We start from the raw sequence: 21,988 nt of genomic DNA, 5'->3' as shown, positions 1-21,988 counted from the left end.
TATTTGGACTGTTTCCCACATATTATTTTATGAAACCCAGGATTGTAGCAACTTAGGTTACCAAAGAAGAGATGAGGCCAAGTGAATTGAAAAATCTGAGCTTGGAGCAAAGTTTTATTGCAGGGTCAAGCAAGGAGACCAGTGGCTTGTGCTCCAAACCCCATGAATTCCCTGATGGCTTTTGTGGAAGAGTTTCTGTAAACAAAATTTGGGGTGAGGGCTTCAGGATGTGTGACTTTTCTTCTGATTTATTGGTGGTGAGGTGACAGAGTGGTGCTCCCAAATTACCAACCCCCACCTGGGTGGAGTCTTAGTTCCTGCAGAAGAACTCAAAGATTCTGTAGTCCCTTGAGGAGGAATCAGGATGCTGCTTTAATCACTGTACTATAGTTTCTTGTTTGTTCCTCCTTTGTTTCTGCATCCCTTACTTCCCTGATTGGTAGCTGTTTGAATCTGCCCTTTGGATCTCTGGGAGGGTTTAGGAAAGAGGCTGAAGCCTTTATCCTTTAAATAAGAAATGGAGGTGACTTCACTGGGCTTCCCTGTGGCTCAGCAGGTAAAGAATCTGCCTGCAATGCAGGAGACCTGGGTTCGATCCCTGGGTTGGTAAGATCCCCTGGAGAAGGGAAAGGCTACCCACTCCAATATGCTGGCCTGGAGAATTCCATGGACTGTATAGTTCAAGGGGTTGGAAAGAGTTGGACATGACTCAGCGACTTTCACTTTCACTTTTCACTTTCATTGGTGGTTTAGTGGCTAAGACTCTGAGCTCCCAATGCAGGGTGCCCAGGTTTGATCCCTGGTCAGGGAACTAGATCCCACATGCTGCAACTAAAGATCCCACAGGATGCAATGAAGATCAAAGATCCTGTGTGCCGCAACTAACCAAATAAATAAAAGAAATAGGGGACCCAGAAAGACTTTGTGTCCATTGGGGCCCCACAGTATCCTGATCAGTTTCACCCATGCCAGATACATTAGTGACGCAAAGCTCTGAGAGTTGCCTTTAATAAGAGTTTGTGCTATGACCCACATAGCTGGGTTTGGAGTCTGACTTGGCCACCCTAGCTGTAGGAATTTGGGCAAAGCATCAATGGCTAACCTTTTTGTGTTTATTCATTTATAAATGAGAGTCATGATAGAGCTGCCTCATCAAGTTTCCCTGTGTGAAATAAGTTAATATGTTTTGGCAGGGCTGAGGCTAGGTTTAAAAGAGCGAGCAAGGCACTCTCCTTAAGTAAAAAATTTAAAGGGCTGCCAAAAAAATCAGTCATCAAGATAAATAGTTTAATGAAGTAAAATAAGGCACATGTCAACATTTGAAAAGTTATTGTTTTAAAGATTTATTTTTATTTATTAATGGCTGGTGCTGGGTCTTCATTGCTGCATGTGGGCTTTCTTTAGTTGCAACGAGCAGGGGGCTACTCTCCAGTTGTGGTGCTCAGGCTTCTCAATGCGGTGGCGTCTCTCGTTGTGGAGCATGGGCTCTAGGGCTCATGGCCTTCGGTAGTTTTGGCACGTGGGCTCAGTCGTCATGGCTCCCGGGCTCTGGAACACAGACTCAGTAGTTGTGTTGCATGGGCCCAATTGCTCCTTGTCATGTGGGATCCTCCTGGATCAGGGATTGAACCTGTGACCCCCGTTATTGGCAGGCAAATTCTTCACCATTGAGCTACCAGGGAAGTGCCAAAATACCAACATTTTAAATAGAGACCAAATCTGAAAGGACTGAGATTGGGGTGAAGTGAGTGACAGTCAGTTGTACAAGTGCAGGATTGGATCCTGTCTTTATTTAAAAATTTTGTAATTTTTCATCATGGGTTTTTTTGCCTTGAGAAATGAAATATTTCCTGCCGTATCAGTAAACAAAGGATGTCATAGTCATCAGCAATTGCAGACACCACGGATGGTGAGCTGGTGAGCCCTGGGGAACTCAGGAAGAAAAAAATACCTGCCATCTAGCAGCCATCAGACTGTAGCTGCTCCCTATGTTGAGCCCTGAAGAAACTCAGGATGTGATGACACAGGATACAGACCCCAGAGAGATTCCTTCATATCAAAGGAGTGATTTCAGTGAGCTAGGACTTTTGTATTTTTCTATATATAGAAAAATGCAAAATTCCTTAACTTGGGATATCTGGTTTTCTTTAATCAATAATAATCTTTTGATATTCAAACTACCTGCCCTTTGTTGTAAAACTCTACCTGGCTCCTCTCCTCACCTCCTTAGTGGTTCTCCAGGGTTACTTGAGATGCTGTCTCCTAGGCTTGAAATACTAAAAATTCTCTTAACTTTTAAGTTGTGAATATCTTTTAAATCCATAGCCTTAATTTTGGTATTTTAAAACATTGAATAATATTTTAAAATATTATTTATCTTGGTTACTAGAGCTTGTTTTCTTTTATATCCTCTCCAATTTTTGGCCCAAAGTGAGTGCCTCACTAATCTCACCCCGGTTGCAGACAGATGTGTTGTTTGTAGTTATCACGGGGATGTTAGTCTTGTGGAGGAAATGTGTTCTAAAAGCCTCATGTAAGGATTTCTTTCCCCAGCATAGATGTTTCTGTTAGGTTATCTCAGAGTGCCAGTCCAAATCTCATCAAGGTCAACTTTAGGTTTTGAAATGTCGTGTTTCAAATACTGCTAAAGTTCACAGCCAGAGAATTAAAAATGCATGTACTGAGCTTATGTCTAGAGGAATCTAGCCAAACCAAATAGCACTGCAACATTGCTTCTCCTCGATGGTGGGGATTGTGAAAGATGGACACAGATGGTGGCTGAGCCAGAGCTGGAACTACTGTTAGTTGGCGAGAGATATTCTAAGTGATAGAAACCAGACCCCACTGGGGATTAGGAAGTGGTGTTTCTAGAAGTTAAATTATGATCATAGAATCTTTCTTTAGTTCTGGTTCTTCTCCAGTTTGCCTTTAGTTATACAGACCTGATTATAAGCATGTCTTGGAAATGTTTTTCGTAGTTAGTGACCAGTGAAAGGCAAAAAACACAAACAAAAAGCTACAGAATCTGATGTTTTAAAGCTTTCTTCTTGAAAGTCCAGTTGTCACACAGGCAAGGCCAACTGTTAGGGCACCACTCTGTTGCAGTGATCTTTCCCTCTTTCCTTCATTCCTTTCTACTACAGATTCATCCAGTGTTGCTTTCTGAACAAAGTAAGAGACATAGTCCTTCCTAAAAGGTGGTCCAGTGGTTAAGAATCTGCCTGCCTATGTAGGGGTCATGGGTTTGACCCCTGGTCTGGGAAGATTCCACATGCCTCAACTGCTGTGCCCGAGTGCCCTTGAGCCCGTGCTCTGCAAGAGAAGCCAACGAAGTGAGAAGCCCGGGTAGTAGTGCCACCCGCTGCAACTAGAGAAAGCCCGTGCACAGCAATGAAGACCCTGTGTACCTCCCCCTTAAAAAAAGTCGCAGAGACTGAATGTTGTTGATGCGTTGCATAAAATATGTAAAGCTAAATAAACTAGTAATCACCATCACAGTTGTCATTGACTTCCATGAGGTTTACATTTACCTGCAGGTTTTATCATTTTGTTTTTAGATTCCCAAGAGGTGGAATCCAATTGTTTACTTGTAGTAGAATGAATTAAAAACATAACTTCATTTTGTTGACTGCTACCAGACCATGCTGCCTTGCCATGGCAAGGTGGATCTACTGCATGAATTTGATCATTTATAGAGACTCCAGGTGTTTTTTGGCTTAGTGTTAAAAAAAGAAAAAAGGAATGGGAAATTCTTGTCTTGAGTATATGTCACCTTCTTTGTACCAGTTTTCAAAGAACAGCTGTGGCAGCTGCTTAACTATACATGTCTGCTTTGTTTTCCTTCTTTCATTTGGCAGGTGGAAAAAGTGTGAAAGTTTAAAATTGAGTGTAAAATTGTGTATCTGGTGGAGCATTCAAATTTCATGTATATGCATATCTAGCAGAAAAAGATGTAGAGACTTGAGTGTAGAATAAGTGTAGAGGTTGAAATCACTAGTATACTAATGGCACTTTGATTTATAAGGGGATATATATCCTCAGATATCCAGGAACTCTTCTTGAAATAGAGGCAACTCTGGGAATAATTATCTTAGCCTGAAAGCCATCCCTTGGTTTAATGGGCAAAGTTTAATGTTTCCTGTTGGGTAATTTATCAGCTCGTCTTCAAATTAGTTAGTGAGGTTAAGACTTCTAGAGTCAGAGGATGAAATCCAATGCTTTCTTCTCCTGATTACTTCTGCTTCTGGGCAAGTTCGGACTGAGTTCTAAACAGATTTTCAAATTGCAAATCCTGGTGGGTAGCACTGAGTCATTGTGATATGTGACCTGGGAGAGTGACTATTCTCAGGAATAGACACGCTGTCACAGTCAGGGTGATGGGTGACACTGGGGAACAGTCTGTGGCACTTGACCAGTACTCCAGCATTATCTGTTGAATTTGGAAGACTCAGGTTCCCATCCTGTGTGCTTGATAGCTCAGTTGGTAAAGAATCCACCTGCAATGCAGGAGACCCTGGTTTGATCCCTGGGTTGGGAGAATCTGCTGGAGAAGGGAAAGGCTACCCACTCCAGTATTCTGGCCTAGAGAATTCCATGGGCTGTATAGTTCATGGGGTCACAAAAAGTCAGATACGACTGAGCGACTTTCACTTTTAGATTCCCATCACCTGCTCAGTGGGTACACAGCACTTCACTCCACCATCTACAGTTCTGACCACTCTCTAATCGCTCTTTCTTTAAGATTAAACTTAGTTTTTGTTTTTGTTTTTTTTAAATTTATCTGGCTGCAGCAAGTGTTAGTTGCAGCAGGGACCTTCTGTCTTCTTTGTAGCATGCAGGATCTTTAGTTGCAGCATGTGAACCCTTATTTGGAGCATATGGGATCTAGTTCCCTGACCAGGGATTGAACCCAGGTCCCCTGAATTGGTAGCATGATGTCTTAGCCACTGGACCTCCAGCAAAGTCCCAATATTTCATTCTTTTTAATGGCTTGGTAATATTCTCTCTCTGTATACGTGTGTGTGTGTGTCTGTGTGTGTATCACTCATTTTCTTTATCCATTCATCTACTGATGAACGTTTAGGTTGTTTCCATACCGTGGCTATTGAACTGCAGTGAACATTGTTGTTGTTGTCTAGTTGCTGAGTCATCTCCTACTTTTTTTGCAACCCCATGGACTGTAGCCTGACAGGCTTCTCTGTCCATGGCAATTTTCAAGCAAGAATACTGGGAGTGGGTTGCTATTTCCTTCTCCAGGGGATCTTCTCAACCCAGGGATCAAACCCGCGTATCTTGTGTCTCCTGCATTGGCAGGCAGATTCTTTACCACCAAGCCAACTGGGAAGTCCCACAGTGTACGCAAGGCTACATAAATCTTTTCAAGTTGGTGTTTTCATTTTCTTTGGATAAATACCCTGAGTAGAATTGCTGGATCATATGGTAATTCTTTTTTTTTTTTTAAATTTATTTATTTTTGGCTGCACTGAGTTTTCATTGCTGAGCACTGGCTTTCTTTAGTTGGGAAAGCAGGGGCTACTTTATAGTTGCCGTGTGGGGGCTTCTCCTTGTGTTGGCTTCTCATGTTGTGGAGCATGGAATTAGCTGCTCTGTGGCATGTAGAATCTTCTCAGACCAGGTTTCGAACCTGTGTTCCCTGCATTAGCAGATGGATTCTCTACCACTGGACCACCCAGGGAAGTCCCAGGTGATTCTATTTTTGATTTTTTGCAGAACCTCTGTACTGTTTTTTATATGGTTGCCCTCTGGTATTATTATTATTGTTGTCCTTGCTGGTGTTAAAGGATGATGGCATGTGGGCCTTCTCAGTGGACCATATATCCCACTGGGAGCCCTAGAGGAAAAGTGTTTCCCTCCTCTTCTTTTCCTTTGTTTGCAGGACTGCCTGCTACCAGCTCTGGGAGGCTGGTGAATGTGCACATCTTCAGTGTTCTTGGAGTAGTTCTCCATCCGAGTATTGCCAGAAAGCTATGGCAGAGGGAGAGAGAGAGGACCCCCCTCCCCCCTCCCCCACCGTGGGCAGCGGTAGCAACCCATCCTGTTTGAGCAGATGGCTCTGGAAGAAACAGCAGCTTCCCTTGTGCAGATCTGCAGCCAAAATCCTGCACAGAGAGGCAGCTGACAAGATGCCTGGCACAGCCAGAACCATACCCAGGCCTTCTGCAATGGAAGGAATTCCTTTTATCTTGCTTTAAAAGTGAAAATCCCCTCTGTCCTCTGCATGGGGCTAGTAGTTGGGTTTGGTCAGGTCACAAGGGAGGCAGAGAAAATCTAGAGAGCTTGTGATCATAAAGTATGATCCTGCTCCTTGGGGCTGGAAGTGCCTGTATCGTGGGTGCCAAGGCAGACTTGCGGCACTTGAGCTTGAGGAGATGGCTGAACACTCTGGGTCTAAAACTCAGCCTTGATTTTGGCAAACCTTACGGATTACTTGCCTTTTCCCATTTGTTCCCTTGCCCAGATTCTGTTGCCTTCATCCCAGTCTGCTTTTTCTCCTGCTGCTTATGTAAGGCAGCATGTGGTCCTTCACCAGATGTTCATGGTGCGTCTATAAATGCATGTGTTCCTATTCTGGGCCAAGAAAATATTCCAAAATTTTTTTGGCTTAATGAAATTTATAGTATCTTTTTCCTTTCATGATTTATTTAAAAGTCTTAAAATGAAGTCACTGTGTAATTGTATTCTTTGAATCAGTATGTGGGGGGGGGTCACATAATTGATCTGCTGATGGGATGAGAAAGCTTAAGGATATTCTTTGTGCTTAGACATTCGATCACCTTCTTTCTCAGTAATACGAGCCCCTCCCCTACCCAAAGTCGTGGCTTTTGTCCATGCATATTTTTATCTTGGCTATTATAGAAAACACACCCACTGCCAACACATTTCTGGACCTAGGGTACAAAATTAGACTAAGTGAATGTAAATATCCAGTCTGGCTAGAGAGGTAAAAAGCAAACAGGCCAAACAAAGCATTTGCCCTTATTCCCAGGCACATGGGTCAGGCCTGAGTTCTGGTCCAGACCCCGCTTGTCATGTCTAGAATGGATATAGTGGTCAGCACCTTAGTGGTGCGTGAAGGCAGGGAGATGCTCCTTGGTCTCACCTGTGCTCACTTCAGAGGTAGAGTCTAGGTGAGTGAAAGGATCCTGCTGTGGTTTCAGACGTGCTAAGCAGCCTGAAAGCTCAAGTCCAAAGCCAGGTATATTAGTACCTATACCTGCGCTCATCTCACATGCTAGCCAAGTAATGCTCAAAATTCTCTAAGCCAGGCTTCAACAGTACGTGAACCCAGAACTACCAGATATTCAAACTGGATTTAGAAAAGGCAGAGGAACCAGAGATCAAATTGACAACTTCCGCTGGATCATAGAAAAGCAAGAGAGTTCCAGAAAAACATTTAATTCTGCTTCATTGACTACGCTAAAGCCTTTGACTGTGTGGATCGCAGCAAACTGGAAAATTCTTAAAGAGATGGGAATACCAGACGACCTTACCTGTCTCCTGAGAAACCTGTATGCAGGTCAAGAAGCAGTAGTTACAACCTGACATGGAACAATGGACTGCTTCCAAATTGGGAAAGGAGTATGTAAAGGCTATATATTGTCACCTTGTTTGTTTAACTTATATGCAGAGTATCATGTGAAATGCCAGGGTATGCTGGGCTTCGTGAAGCACAAGTTGAAATCAGGATTGCTGGGAGAAATATCAACAACCTCAGATATGCAGATGACACCACCTTTATGGCAGAAAGTGAAGAGGAACTAAAGAGCCTCTTGATGAAAGTGAAAGAGGAGGGTGAAAAAGCAGGCTTAAAACTCAGCATTCAAAAAACGAAGATCATGGCATCCAGTCCCATCACTTCATGGCAAATAGATGGGGAAATAATGGAAACAGTGGCAGACTTTATTTTTTTGGGCTCCAAAATCACTGCAGATGGTGACCGCAGCCATGAAATTAAAAGACACTTGCTCCTTGGAACAAAAGCTATGACCAACCTAGGCAACATATTAAAAAGCAGAAACATTACTTTGCTGACAGAGGTCCATCTAGTTAAAGCTATGGTTTTTGCAGTAGTCATGTATGTGGATGTGAGATTTGGACCATAGAGAAAGAAAGCTGAGTGCCAAAGAATTGATGCTTTTGAAATGTGGTGTTGGAGAAGACTCGTGAGAGTCCCTTGGACTGCAAGGAGATCAATCCAGTCAATCCTAAAGGAATCAACTCTCAACATTTACTGGAAGGACTGATTGAAGCTCCAGTACTTTGGCCACCTGATGTGAAGAATTGACTCATTGGAAAAGACCCTGATGCTGGGAAAGATTGAAGGCAGGAGGAGAAGGGGACGATAGAGGATGAGATGGTTGGATGGCATCACTGCCTCGATGGACATGAGTTTGAGCAAGCTCCAGGAGTTGGTGATGGACAGGGAAGCCTGGCGTGCTGTAGTCCTTGGGGCTGCAAAGAGTTGGACACGACTGAGCAAATGAACTGAACAGAGGTATAGGAAATTGAAATTCTGCCTCTGAGATTACAGAGGAAGAAGAGTTCACCTCCCTCACTCAAATGAGGAAACTTGAGGCTGCAATCAGTGAAGGACATTGATGTGTTCAGGCCATGGGCAGTGACTTGGAGGCAAACTTAAAAGAGTCAAGACTCCAGATTCCCACTTTTGTGGTAATTCATTGTATCATGTTGGCTCTTTGCTTCATTATGAAGGCAGTTCTATGTTTTTAAAAGGATATTGTTCCTTGATTAAAAATATAGATATTAGTAATAAATCAACTGAATGATCTCATTTAAATGTGGAGTCTCAGAAACAAACAAAACAAAAAAACCTTGAGCTCATAGATACAGAGAACAGATTGGTGATTGCCAGAGGTGGGGGTTTAGCCTGTCAAAAAGTCCAAACTAAAGTATAAGAGCCCTTGGGATGCACATATAGTGTGGTGGTTATAGTTAATAATATTTTATTACGTATTTGAAATTTGCCAAGAAAATATATCTTTTTTTTTTCCCTCTCAAAAGTAATTCATTTGTTTATTGGATTTCTGTTTTATCTTCTTTTTTTATGGTCATGTTTTCCAGCATGTGGGATTTAGTTACCCAACCAGGGATTGAACCCATTCCCCCTGCATTGAGAGCACAGAGTCTTAAGCACTGGACCACCAGGGAGGTCCCTGGTTTTCTATTTTGAATATAGAAATATTTATGTGTGTACACACTAATGAGAATAGACCTTAAATGTTCTCTTCATAAGAAAAAAGTTTGTGGTTATGAATGTTGACGGATGTTAACTGGCTTTATTGTGGTGATCATTTTTCAATATATACGAATATCAAGTCATTATGTTGTAGATCAGAAACTAATGTTATGTGAATTAGAACTCAATAGAAAAAAAGAAATCACAGTATAAATTCTTTCATTTTAACCTCAGAATTAGTGGTAAAGAGAAACATTTGTACTTTACGTTTGGGTTCAAATCTAAAAAGAAAAAATAATTTTTTTTGCTATTAACCTCCTTTTAACCTTGGGAGTAGTGATTGATCATATAGATCACAAGTAGTTTTCAAATGTTTATTCAAATAATTTTCACCACAATTTCCTTTGGTTAAGACACCGGTAATAATAATGACCTTGTCCCGTGCTAAGTTGCAGCCTGCCAGGCTTCTCTGTCCGTGAAATTCTTCAGGCAAGAATACTGGAGTGGGTTGCCATGCCCTCTCCAGGAGATCTTCCCAACCTAGGGATTGAACCCATGTCTCCTGCAGCTTCCACTTTGTAGGCAGATTCTTACTGCTGAGTCACCGGGGAAGCCCCAGTAATGACCCCATGATGAGGTAAACATTTTATCTGGAGACTAAATGGCAGAGGAAAGGTTTTGAAGACAGGAGTGCTTTGTGTGAAGTTAGGAGAGATGTGGTCAATAATTTGATCCTAGGGGGAGCTTAGTCTGATGATGTCCAAAGGAACAAAGAGTGGATAGAATAAAGTCTTTTTATAGTTTCAAAATGTTGCCTTGTTTTACATTAAGTAGGTTATACATTTATCTCTGGTACTGTTCCTTTCTTTTTTTTTTTTTTTTTGCCTTGCTGTGTCGTTTGTGTGATCTTGGTTCCCTGACCAGGGATTGAACCTGAGGCCTCAGCAGTGAAAGTGTGGAGTTCTAACCACTGAACCACCAGGGAATTTCCTCTGGTCTTCTTTGGTCTTGGTTTACAGTTCCTAACATCTTGTGATTTATCAGGAAACCATTGGGTAGAACCTAACTTGTGACACATAGACACCCAGAAGAGGAGATAGCTCAGAGAGGCAGCAGGTTTTTGACAGCTGAGCCTAGTACAAGCTCTGACTTGGGGTGACTTCCAAGCAAGCACCTGCATGTTAGTTTGGACATGATAAGTTGTTTCCTTCACACTAAACTCTTCGCTTATTCTGTTAGATAATATTTTGGAGTTGCACTCTCAGAATCTTTAAGAGGTGACTCATGCACCTCTTGTGGGTGTTGGAGAATGTCAGGTGGCTTCAGGAGGGGCAGGCATCCACTTGCAGGAACAGATCCTTTCTTGTAAAGAGCTCCAGTTTGGGATCCAAAGACAACCTGTGGTGATGATCTTTCTGCACCAGCCTGAATAGACTGAAGCAATCGTCGTGAGACCCATTAACAGACTACACTGTGTCTGTTTATAGTGGTTTGCTTATTAATCCAGTAATTTATTTTACTCAATTATTCAAGGCTTACCAAAGAATTAGAAAAAATAATATTTAAAGGAAATATTTCTGTACATAATTCTTACTGTGATTAAGAAGATCTTTCTAAGCCTTAATTGCCTTAAAGCGTTGACTTTATCAGGACTGCTGAAAAATACAATAGATATAAGATATTGTGGGTGTAGTGATAATAAAGTTCATCTAATCTGTAGGACCTTAGCAATGGAAGGATGGAGATTTTAAAGATAGGGTAGCTCTTAGGCTCTTGCTGTTGTTAAGTCACTAAGTTGTGTCTGACTCTGCGATCCCATGGACTGTAACCTTCCAGGCTCCTCTGCCCATGACATTTTTCCTGGTGAGAATACTGGAGTGGGTTACCATTTCCTTCTCTAGGGTATCTTCCCAACCCAAGGATTGAACCTGTGTCTCCTGCATTGCCAGGCAGATTGTTTACTACTGAGCCACCTGGGAACCCCATAATATGTGGCCTCAAGGAGATTATAATCTGGTGTGGAGGATTTCTGAACAGCCTCCATTGAACACGATGAACGACGTGTAGGTAGATGTGCAATCACATGTAGTTGCACAGGCTGTGACCCTGCATAGGGAGTGGGCGGGTACTTGGCTGGGGAGTGTTGGGGGTGGGCTTACAGTCCAGCTTGGGTTCTGTCCAGCGAGCTGTGTTCCCTGGCTTACAGCTGAGTCAGCTTTGAGAAATGGGCATCTTCCAAAGGCAATATCTTTTTTCTAATGTCTGAAGACACATCATGTATTAACTTCAGCCCAGGTGCTGGTGGAATACAGGAGAGAGGATTACTCCTCTGAAGGGAGTAGGAAATATATGGCTGTGAGGTGGCTGGTACATGAAGTCCTTGAAAGGTGATTCTTCCAGGCAACCTCTGTCAGCCCTTCAAAGCCCAGTTCTAGGGAGGCAAGTATTCTTGGACCTAAGGTCAGATGGCGGTGACCACCTGTGTGTCCCTGTGTGTCTCAGGCACATGTCCGTCAGCACTCTTTCTCTCCTGTCTTGCCCTTTCTTCCCTGAGTCTGTGGACTGCTCGAGGGAAGAGATCTTGAGGGAAAGATCTGTGTGGGAGGTCAGATTTGAGGAATAGTTCCAGGTGGATCAGAAAGATTTTGATTGCCATCCTGAGGAGTTTCCACATCATCCTGTAGGCCAGGGAATGCATTCTTGGTGTTGGAGGAGGAAGCGACTTGTGCCAACTATATTTTCTTTTTTTTGGAAAGCCTCTCAGAGTTGTATAGACATGGATCAGAGGAGAGAAGGGGCCATGTGGAGAGTTTGGAGGTGTAGGGTTGCAGGGTGCTTAAGAGCTTGGTAGGAAGCAGCTGCACAGAAATAGTTGCTGTAAGTTTTTATTTAGTTGAAGACATGTATTTCCCACAGGGCATACTATCACCATTAATGCATATATATACTGCACACAAACATTCTTCCAGGTGCCGCTAGTGGTAAAGAACCTGCCTGCCTAAAGCAGGAGACATAAGAGGCATGGATTCAATCCCTGGGTCAGGAAGATCCCCTGGAGGAGGGCATGGCAATCAACTCTGGTACTCTTGCCTGGAGAATCCCATGGACAGAGGAACTGGCAGGCTACGGTCCATAGGGTCTCAAAGAGTCAGACAAGACTGAAGTGACTTAGCATGCATACATATATGACAGAAGTGTATGTTCCTGTCCCTTTTGTTAGGGATTTCCTTCACCCTTCCAGGAGAATGGACTCTAACATCCAAAGTGCCATTATTCACGGAAATGCTCTCAAACACTGAGAGACAGTGTAGTAAAGTGGTTAAGGAAATGGAGACTACTTGAGTGTGATTCCTGGCTCTGTTACTTATTATTAGCTGAGTTACTTTCGGAGAATTACTTACTCTTTCTGTATTTCAGTGTACTTGTTTGGGAAATGGGGAAAATACTAGCATTGACCTCATAGATATTTATGAGGATTGAATGGGTTCGTATGTATAAACTGCTTAGGACAACACCTGGCATATAGGAACATATTAGAAAAGGCAGAGGAACCAGAGATCAAATTGCCAACATCCGCTGGATCATTGAAAAAGCAAGAGTTCCAGAAAAACATCTATTTCTGCTTTATTGACTGTGCCAAAGCCTTTGACTGTGTGGATCACAATAAACTCTGGAAAATTCTTCAAGAGATGGGAATACCAGACCACCCGACCTGCCTCTTGAAAAATCTGTATGCAGATCAGGAAGCAACAGTTAAGCTGGATATGGAACAGACTGGTTCCAAATAGGAAAAGGAGTACATCAAGGCTGTATATTGTCACCCTACTTATTTAACTTATATGCAGAGCACATCATGAGAAATGCTGGGCTGAATGAAGCACAAGCTGGAATCAAGATTGCCGGGAGAAATATCAATAACCTCAGATACACAGATGACACCACCCTTGTGGCAGAAAGTGAAGAAGAACTAAAGAGCCTCTTGATGAAAGTGAAAGAGGAGAGTGAAAAAGTTGGCTTAAAGCTCAACATTCAGAAAACTAAGATCATGGCATCCGGTCCCATCACTTCAAGGCAGATAAATGGGAAAACAGTGGAAACAGTGGCTGACTTTATTTTTGAGGGCTCCAAAATCACTGCAGACGGTGATTGCAGCCATGAAATTAAAAGACATTTACTCCTTGGAAGGAAAGTTATGACCAACCTAGATAGCATATTTAAAAGCAGAGACATTACTTTGCCAACAAAGGTCCGTCTAGTCAAGGCTATGGTTTTTTCAGTGGTCATGTATGGATGTGAGAGTTGGACTATAAAGAAGGCTGAGTGCAGAAGAATTGATGCTTTTGAACTGTGGTGTTGGAGAAGACTCTTGAGGATCCCTTGGACTGCAAGGAGATCCAGCCAGTCCATCCTAAAGGAGATCAGTCCTGGATGTTCATTGGAAGGATGAAGTTGAAACTCCAATACTTTGGCCACATGATGTGAAGAGCTGACTCATTGGAAAAGACCCTGATGCTGGGAAAGATTGAGGGCAGGAGGAGAAGGGGACAACAGAGGATAAGATGATTGGATGGCATTGCCGACTCAATGGACATGAGTGTGGGTAAACTCCGGGAGTTGGTGATAGACAGGGAGGCCTGGAGTGCTGCGGTTCATTGGGTCGTGAAGAGTCGGACACGACTGAGCGACTGAACTGAACTGTAATGTGTGTTTGTGGGGGAGAGCGAGAGACAGATAAAGTTGGCCTTCTCGATGGTGTCCTGAGGGATCACTGTGAAGGGATGATACTGAGAGCGGGCAATGGTTTATCCTACTTTAGGCATCCCTAAGCAGGTATCAGGCTCTTTTACAGTGGTCTCTTTCACTGTTTTCTAACTTGAACAATGAAGAGAACACGGAGTTGTTATGTGTTTCTGGTGATTTAGCCAAGCATCTTGGCAATTTGCTGGTTTTTGGACATTTGCCCAGCTCTGTCTTCTGTATCCAGTTTGCCATCACTTTATAGGCAGTCAGACAAAAAGAAGATAAGCACGGTGTGTATAATGTAAAGGATAACAGTTATGTATCTAGCACTCAACCTAAGGCATAAAATGTCACAAGTACCTTGGAAGCCCCTGTATGTTCTTTCTCTATGATCCCAGCTGCTACCCTGCCCCTTGTAATTATCCTCTTCCTTTCCAATACACTTTTGCCATAGTTGTGTGGGTCCCTCAATACATCTATGGCAAAAGTATATGACAAAACAAGAGGACAATTACAAGATGCAGGGTCCCTCAATGGGGCTTCCCTGGTGGCTTAGGCAGTAAAGAATCTGCCTGAAATGTGGGAGACTAGGGTTTGATCCCTGGGTAGGAAGATCCCTTGGAGAAGAAAATGGCAACCCAGTCCAGTATTCTTGCCTGGGAAATCTCATGGACAGAGGAGCCTGGTGGGCTACAATCCATGGAGTTGCAAAGAGTCAGACATAATTTGGTGACTAACACACACACACATGGGTCCTTCAATAGTACTTTGAATAATACAGTGTAATTTAATCTATTTTAGACTTCTATATAAATGGGCAGATTTTAGGACAACAAAAAATTTTTTTATCTCTTGGTCGTGCCAGTGAAATATAGGAGACTATTCTTATAACTTGACTTTGTTTTGAAGTAGGCCGAGTTGTCAACTTTATCCCTGACCAAACCATCAGTGGTCTATAACAAACAGTGTGGTCCTTGTGGCTCCTGTAACAAACAGTGGTCCTTTCATTGTTTCCCTGACATGTAATGAAATGAGCCATGCCTGGCACAGACTGAGTTGTAATAGCAAGGTCAGTGAACTTCACATGTTACAACTTCCATGTGGTTTCTTTTTGACATTTCTTTGCAACTGAACTGAATGTGGGCGTCCTAGCTGGGAAAGTATATCCCAATGTAAATTCATAATCTAGCATACAGATTAGTGGTTGAAGTGTTTACACACCTGTCTGATTCTGTCAGAAGTAGCTACACCTGTTATGAAAGCTGCAGTTAGCCCTGATCCTCTAGGGACTGAAAAGAGTTGGAGGGGCTACTTGGTCTTCAAGTGTGTATCAAACATCTGCTTTGGATCAGGTGCTGTTCATGGGGCACTCGAGACAGTGGTGTACCAGACAGACACGATCCTCTGTTGTATACTGGGGAGGACTGACATGAGAAATAAAATGCAGATGTGGTGAGTGCTGTAAGGAGGGAGGAAGGATGCCATGGGACCATATACTGGGGGCCTCGCTTGTTTTGGAGAAAGGACCTGGGACTGGAGAGTAGAGATGGCGTGGGATGGCCACATGTGGGTGATGGGAGAAAATCTTTGAGGCCACTGAAGTAGGCAGGGGCCAGATCTTGGAGGGACTTGAAAGCTACTGCAGTAGAATCCCTTTGAAGTGTTTTGGCTTTTTTTTCACACATTTAAAAAATTTTATTTATTTATTTTTGATTGCTCTGGGTCTTCATTCCTTTGCGAGGGCTTTTGTCTGCCTGCGATGAGCGAGGGCTACTCTTCGTTGAGGTGCTCAGGCTTCTCATGGTGTTGACTTCTCTTGTTGTGGAGCGTGAGTTCTAGGGTAAGGGGGCTCAGTAGTTGCGGCTCCTGGGCTCTAGGGCACAGGCACTCTGGCTTAGCTGTCCACAGCATGTGGAATCTTCCCGGACCAGTGATGGAACCTTGTGTCCCCTGCATTGGCAGATGGAGTCTCATCCACTATGCCACCAGGGAAGCCCTGGTGTGTTTTTAACAGCGATGTGACTTGCTCAGATATGCAGTTTGTACCACTCCAGCTGTAGGGTAGAAAACAGTGGCATGAGATGGTGGGATGTGGAGGAGCTTAGTGTTATGAGGAAGCTACTGAATATTAAATCCTATCTTTTGAAGCCTAGCTGTAAAGGGGAAATAAAATCGGTTTGAGATTTGTAATGGGGCAAGATGATAATTTGCAATTTTATTAGTATAATTATGAGCCTTGTGTTCAAAACTGTTTATTTTCTGAGGTGAGATTTAAGGTTAAATGTAGCATCCTGCTTTGGTGAAACCACCCCCTTTCATCTTCACGTGCTTGGAATTGCTAAGAAGAACCAAGTGCTCTGGTTATTTTTAAATGGCTCCCTTTCCCCTCACCCTGCCAGAAGCCTGAGGGGATTTTTCTCTTATACTTACTGTGGCAACCGGGTAGAGTGTCTGGAGGAAAATCTCATAATGTTATGGGCTTCCCCCTTTGATGGGGCCCTCCCTGAGTTTCTGTCCACATAGAGCCTTCAGCAGCTTGTCAGTTACAGTTCACGTTTTCCTTCCTGGCACTGGCTGTGGGTTATGACCCGTTGAGCTGTGGCCCCATGTATTTACCCAGCCGTCTCTCCATCCTTGGGGACAGTGGTTTGCCAGGTGTCCTCCCCTCTCTTATGGAATCAAGAAGAATTATTGATTTTTCAGTCTGTGCAGTTTTCCACTTGTTAGGACATAGTGGCAACTTTCATGCTCCTTCCAAGTGGATTCAGAGAATACAGTTTTCAATAATTATATTTGTTCATGAGTCTGTCCCTCGCCTCTCATTCTTTGAGGTAGCCTCATATTTGTAACTCTTGTGCTTGTGTGGTACCTGGCATGTAGTAGTAGTTGTTTAGTCACTAAGTTTTGTCTGACTCTTGGGACCCCATGGACTGTAGCCCTTTAGGCTCCTCTGTCCATGGAATTTCCCAGGCAAGAATACTGGTTTGGGTTGCCATTTCCTTCTCCAAGGGATCTTCCTGACCCAGTGATTGAACCTGGATCTCCTGCATTGGCAGGCAGATTCTTTACCACTGAGCCACCAAGGAAGCCCAGAGTGATAATTGCTAACTATTTAAATTTTTTTTTTTTTTTTTTTTGCCTGACAGTGTAAAATTCCATGAAATTTTGCTATTGAACACTTTTGGGGGGCTAGGACCTGATACCAGTGTTGAGGTTCTAAGCTGTGGTACAGGCCTCCTCTGAAGTTTGTACAGAGCCTGGTACATAGTAGGTTCTGAATAAATATGAACTGAGTGAATATTAAGTGGACTCAGAGAGTATTTAAGCCCACAAAACCAGCCACATTCCATATTCTACAATTTCCCCTTAGTGAACAGTGTTTACCACCCCCTCCCCCGTCTCACTACTCTTACTTTCACATTTTGGATCTTTATGCATTTGTTTGTTTTTGGAAGTCGTTTAGTCTCTGGAATGTTTGAGCTGGCAGTCGTGAATGTTTAGGGTGTCTATAGAATGGATTTTGTGCTGACTACAAACCTGTATGTGTGTTCTTATGGTTTTTCTAAAGAAATCTTATTTCCTTAGTAGCTCTCCTAGTTATTTAGACTAAGATATTTTCTTTTTAATTAAGATAATTCACAATGTGTGTCCAAAATCCCCCTTTTAGCAGGGGGGTTTTGTGGCAATGCAGCTAAAAAACCTATTTCACAAAAACCCCCATATTTTTGGGGGGTTTTGCCATATTTGCCATATTTGCTGCCCTGAATACAATGATCTATGTGAATATGAACAACTTTAATGTGAAAGAATTGAAGCCAATAAAAAATCTTCCATATCTTGGAAGCATGAATTTTGGAGAACTGACTAATTTAATAGGTATGCTAAGTTCTGTGTTATCCTAAATTTTTAAACTTGATATTATCTTAAATATATAACCTAATGTATATGTGCTCAGTCACTCAGTCATGTTCAACTTGTTGTGCCCTCCTGGACTGTAATCCACCAGACTCCTCTTTCCATGGAATTTTTAATGTATATGTGCTCAGTCACTCAGTCATGTTCAACTTGTTGTGCCCTCCTGGACTGTAATCCACCAGACTCCTCTTTCCATGGAATTTTCCAGGCAAGAATATTGGAGTGGGTTTGCTATTTCCTGCTCCAGGGATCTTCCTGACCCAGGAATCGAACCTCTGTCTCCTGTGTCTCCTGCATTGGCAGGCAGATTCTTTACCACTGAACCACCTGGGAAGCCCCATACAACTTAATAGATAACATTAAATTCTGAAAATGTATTTGTTGTCTGATTTGATCAGAAATTGAAAAAATATATTTCTCAAGGTCACCAAGGCCATGTATGTTTTAATTTATATTTAATAGTAATTAAATGAAATAGGTTTTTTAGCTGCATTGCCACAAATTTTTTATTTTTAAGAGTGGAGTGTTGTTTTCTTATAATACATTTAACATTGAGGATGGTGATATATGTCCGTGCATATACATGCATAATTTCATAATACATGCCATTTTGTGTTCTGACACTTAATCTTTCTCTTTCTGAAGACAGTTTTTCCAAATGTGGCCTTAATCAGTGTTGTTGCAGGAAGGGGGACCCCTTCCAGGGCCCAAAACTGGGTTCTTGTCTAACACTCGGAAATGAATTGTCCGAGGAGACACATGTGCTGACAGAGCAAGAAATTTTATTGGGAAAGGGCACCCAGGTGGAGAGCAGTAGGGGAGGGGAACCCAGGAGAACAGCTCTGTCACATGGCTTGCATTCTCAGATTTAATGGTGATGGGATTAGTTTCCGGGTTGTCTTTAGTCAATCATTCTGACTCAGAGTCCTTCCTGGTGGTGTATGCCTTGTACAACCAAGATGGATGCCAGAGAGAAGGATTCTGGGAGATGGCTGGACATGTGGTGTCTCCTTTTGACCTTTCCCTAACTCTTCCAGTTGGTGGAGGCTTATTAGTTCAGTGTTCCTTACCAGGACCTCCTGTCGTAAAACAACTCATGCAAATGGTTACCAAGGTGCCTGGCCAGGGTGGGGGGTTTCAGTCAGTGTGCTTCCCTTAATAAATGCCCCCTGAGAGACTTCATACTCAAGATACTTCTTGGGAATTGGGGCGGAGGTCTCTTTCTTCTATAACTTCTTCCTGCTGTGCATGGGCGTAGGTCTGCCTAGCAGAGCAGAAGTCTCTCTCTACCTGATCTAAGTCAAGGTATTTTTTTGCCTGAAACCAGTATTCACCCTTGTAATAACAGCACTTTAGTTTGAAACTGTTGGCTCCTCTCAGAGATGAAATAGACAGGGGTCAAACAGGAGACCTAACAGATGGTCATCACTGGTCCCCAGAAACAGGAGGCAACATTTGGGGTGAGGGCTGCAGGTTTTGTGACTTTTTTTTTTTTTTTTAATTGGTTGGTGGTGAGGCAACAGAGCTGTGCTCCAGGAGCCTTGTGTTTAGTCTGAAATCACCATCCTCCACCTGGGTGGGGGCTCCAGTTCTGTGGAAGAACTGTTATGCATATTTCTTTGAGTAGGAACCAGGACCTTTTTTGGAGGCTGTATCACCATTTGATTGTTCCTCCTCTGTTTCTGTATCCCCTCCCTGCCTTGATTAGCAATTGTTTGAATCCACCCTTTGGAACTCAGGGAAGGTCAAGGAGGCTGAATGAAGCCTATATCCTACAGACAAGAAATGGAGAACAGAGAACAGATCTGTACTCCAGAGCCCCACAGAGTTCTGCTCAGTTTTAATTTAGTGAACTAGGCAACTATGACTGTGATAACTTCCTGTCACAATGGGGCATAGGACTGCCTCAGCTTGGAGGATAGACGCTGAATTGGAAATACTACTGAGTTCCAAGTTCTAGATCTGAGTCTTGTATGATTAAAATCTCAATCCCTTGGTCTGCCATTTTGGTGTAACAGACCCAATTAGAAGTAGTTGGAGGAATTTTAATAGACAAAATAAATCTCATTTCTTTTTAGAAGGATAGGCCTGAAACCCAGTCTGGACCTGGCACTTCTGGGAGACTTGTAGCCAGTTAGCCAGTTGCCTAGTTTTACAAAAAGTAAGGTTGCAGTTACTAACTTCCAGCAGACATTGTTTTGAGAATGGTGGCATCCAAGCCTGACACGACTCAGAAAACACTCAAAAAGTGTTTGGCAATACAAGGTCTAGTCTGAAAGTACACACATAGCATCACCTAGTTATTTTCCAGGATGTCTGAACCATAGCTACTCTATTTTGACTTTTAATTGTAAAATTTTCCTTAATAGCCAAGGCAGATGTCACCATTAATGACGTCAGTGTTTCTCTAGGTATGAGAAGATGTAAGAATTGAAACTCATAAAATCTTCTCCTGAAAAGATCCAAACTATCTGAAGGCCTGTTCTGCCAGTTTTTCCCAGAGCACAGAGTGCCTCATTCCTGATTTTCACCCTAAACTTCTTTCAGGGGAGTTGAAGGTCATCAGTTGCAGTGGCCATGATTTAATCTTTGTAGACGTAGATGGCAAGTGTCAGTTTTCAGTTGGCAGAGCCCCTTTTTGCTCATAAACTTGACCATGATTTTGAGGGGGGCATTTCATGACCATTTTATCCCATGGTGCTGAGAATGTCCATTCTCAGGTTTGGCAAAGATTTTGTTGACAGGCCACTCAATGTGCTGTTACTGGACTAGGCCATAAAACAGTATCCAAAATTCTCTGGACCACCTGTCTTACTAGCCTCTTGGTCCAGGAAAACATTCCCTCTTGTTGCCTCTTCCCATATCTAGAGTTACACTGTTAGCATCATCGATCTCATATGGAACTACATATTATTCTATCAGAGGCCTCAGTCACACATTTGGCAGTGTAAGAAACAGCAATTTTGTAAAACAGGTGAAATACAAATAACATAGCCAGCAGTATTAGTAAAGTCACAAGTAAGACTTAAGAGCTTCCATTAGATGTAGCCCAGTATATCCCAGGTCATCTGACTTAGTCTACTCTGTAGAATCTTTATCTCCAGGGAAATTATATATTGGCACTGTCTATAAGGCACATAGCCCAGTTTTCTAGTGTTACTAGACTGATTATCCTTAGTATGATTTAATTGTTTCCAACACAGAGGAGACTTTAAACCTAAATTACCATAGCCTGGTGTTATCAATATAAATCCATCCCATAATTGTGGGAGATTTTTTTCCTCCTTTGCTGAAACTTTGCTTGTTGCTCTGATTGAACTTGAGTAGTAGAAGAAAGCTCAAATTTATGGCCAGAGTCAGAGCAGGCATTATTAATTGGCCCAGTGAGGGGATCCCATCTAGTAATATCACAGTGACCTGAATATGACTATAATTTTTTTTTTAAAGTAAATTTTCTCAGGGCCAACCAGTTAGAGCCTTGTAGTAGAGAAATTTACCAAGATAACCCAGAACTAGACACAGGTAATTGGCCACAAACCCAACAATTGGTTTGATTTCTGAAACTAACATAGGATCATAGGCCTATGATAGAAAAGCATTTGATTTATGTGCAGAGGTCTAAGAAATCAAGAAAACATTATAAATGATCATAGGAATCAGGTCCAGCATCTTGGGCAAGCTGTCTACCTCTGATGTCGTCATCTTCTCATCCTGGTGTAGTGTAGTTTCTTTTCTGTTTGAACATCATTTTAAGGTGAGATCAGTTCAGCTGTCTTCTCTATAGACCAATCCAGTGTAGGGGCCTTTGGAAGTGGGAATTAATCTAAGAGTTAATTTCCCTTCAGTTTCATTGTGCATGAGCTAGTTAAGAGTACCTGATAAAAAAGTCCTTCCATCCAGGTTGGAGACAGTCCCTTAAATTATGTCTTTTTCCAGTCCTGGTTGCAGGTCTTGAGGCATCTGATATTCATCCAAAGATAGATCACTGAGATGAGCTTCAGAAACAAACTTAGGGTGTTCTTTAAGAATTCAATTAAATTTTACATTAATATCACATAACAGCAAAGAACTATCCAAGAAATGAGTCTTACTAGATGCAGACCTCCATTAACAAAC

General features: G+C 42.5%; 1 protein-coding gene and 1 non-coding gene across 2 annotated transcripts in view; one reads left to right on the top strand and one right to left on the bottom strand.

The window, feature by feature from the left end:
• AK4 (adenylate kinase 4) overlaps positions 1-21,988 on the top strand; it is an 84,549-nt gene that overhangs the window by 19,487 nt on the left and 43,074 nt on the right. The window lies entirely within an intron of this gene.
• TRNAE-UUC (transfer RNA glutamic acid (anticodon UUC)) lies at positions 10,130-10,202 on the bottom strand. Its single transcript has one exon. It is a non-coding gene; the product is annotated as a tRNA-Glu (tRNA).

Source organism: Dama dama, chromosome 20, assembly GCF_033118175.1.
Source record: "Dama dama isolate Ldn47 chromosome 20, ASM3311817v1, whole genome shotgun sequence".
In the NCBI taxonomy this organism is placed as follows: domain Eukaryota; kingdom Metazoa; phylum Chordata; class Mammalia; order Artiodactyla; family Cervidae; genus Dama; species Dama dama.
The sequence above is the reverse complement of the archived record's forward strand: the minus strand, read 5'-3'. Positions and strand labels throughout refer to the sequence as shown.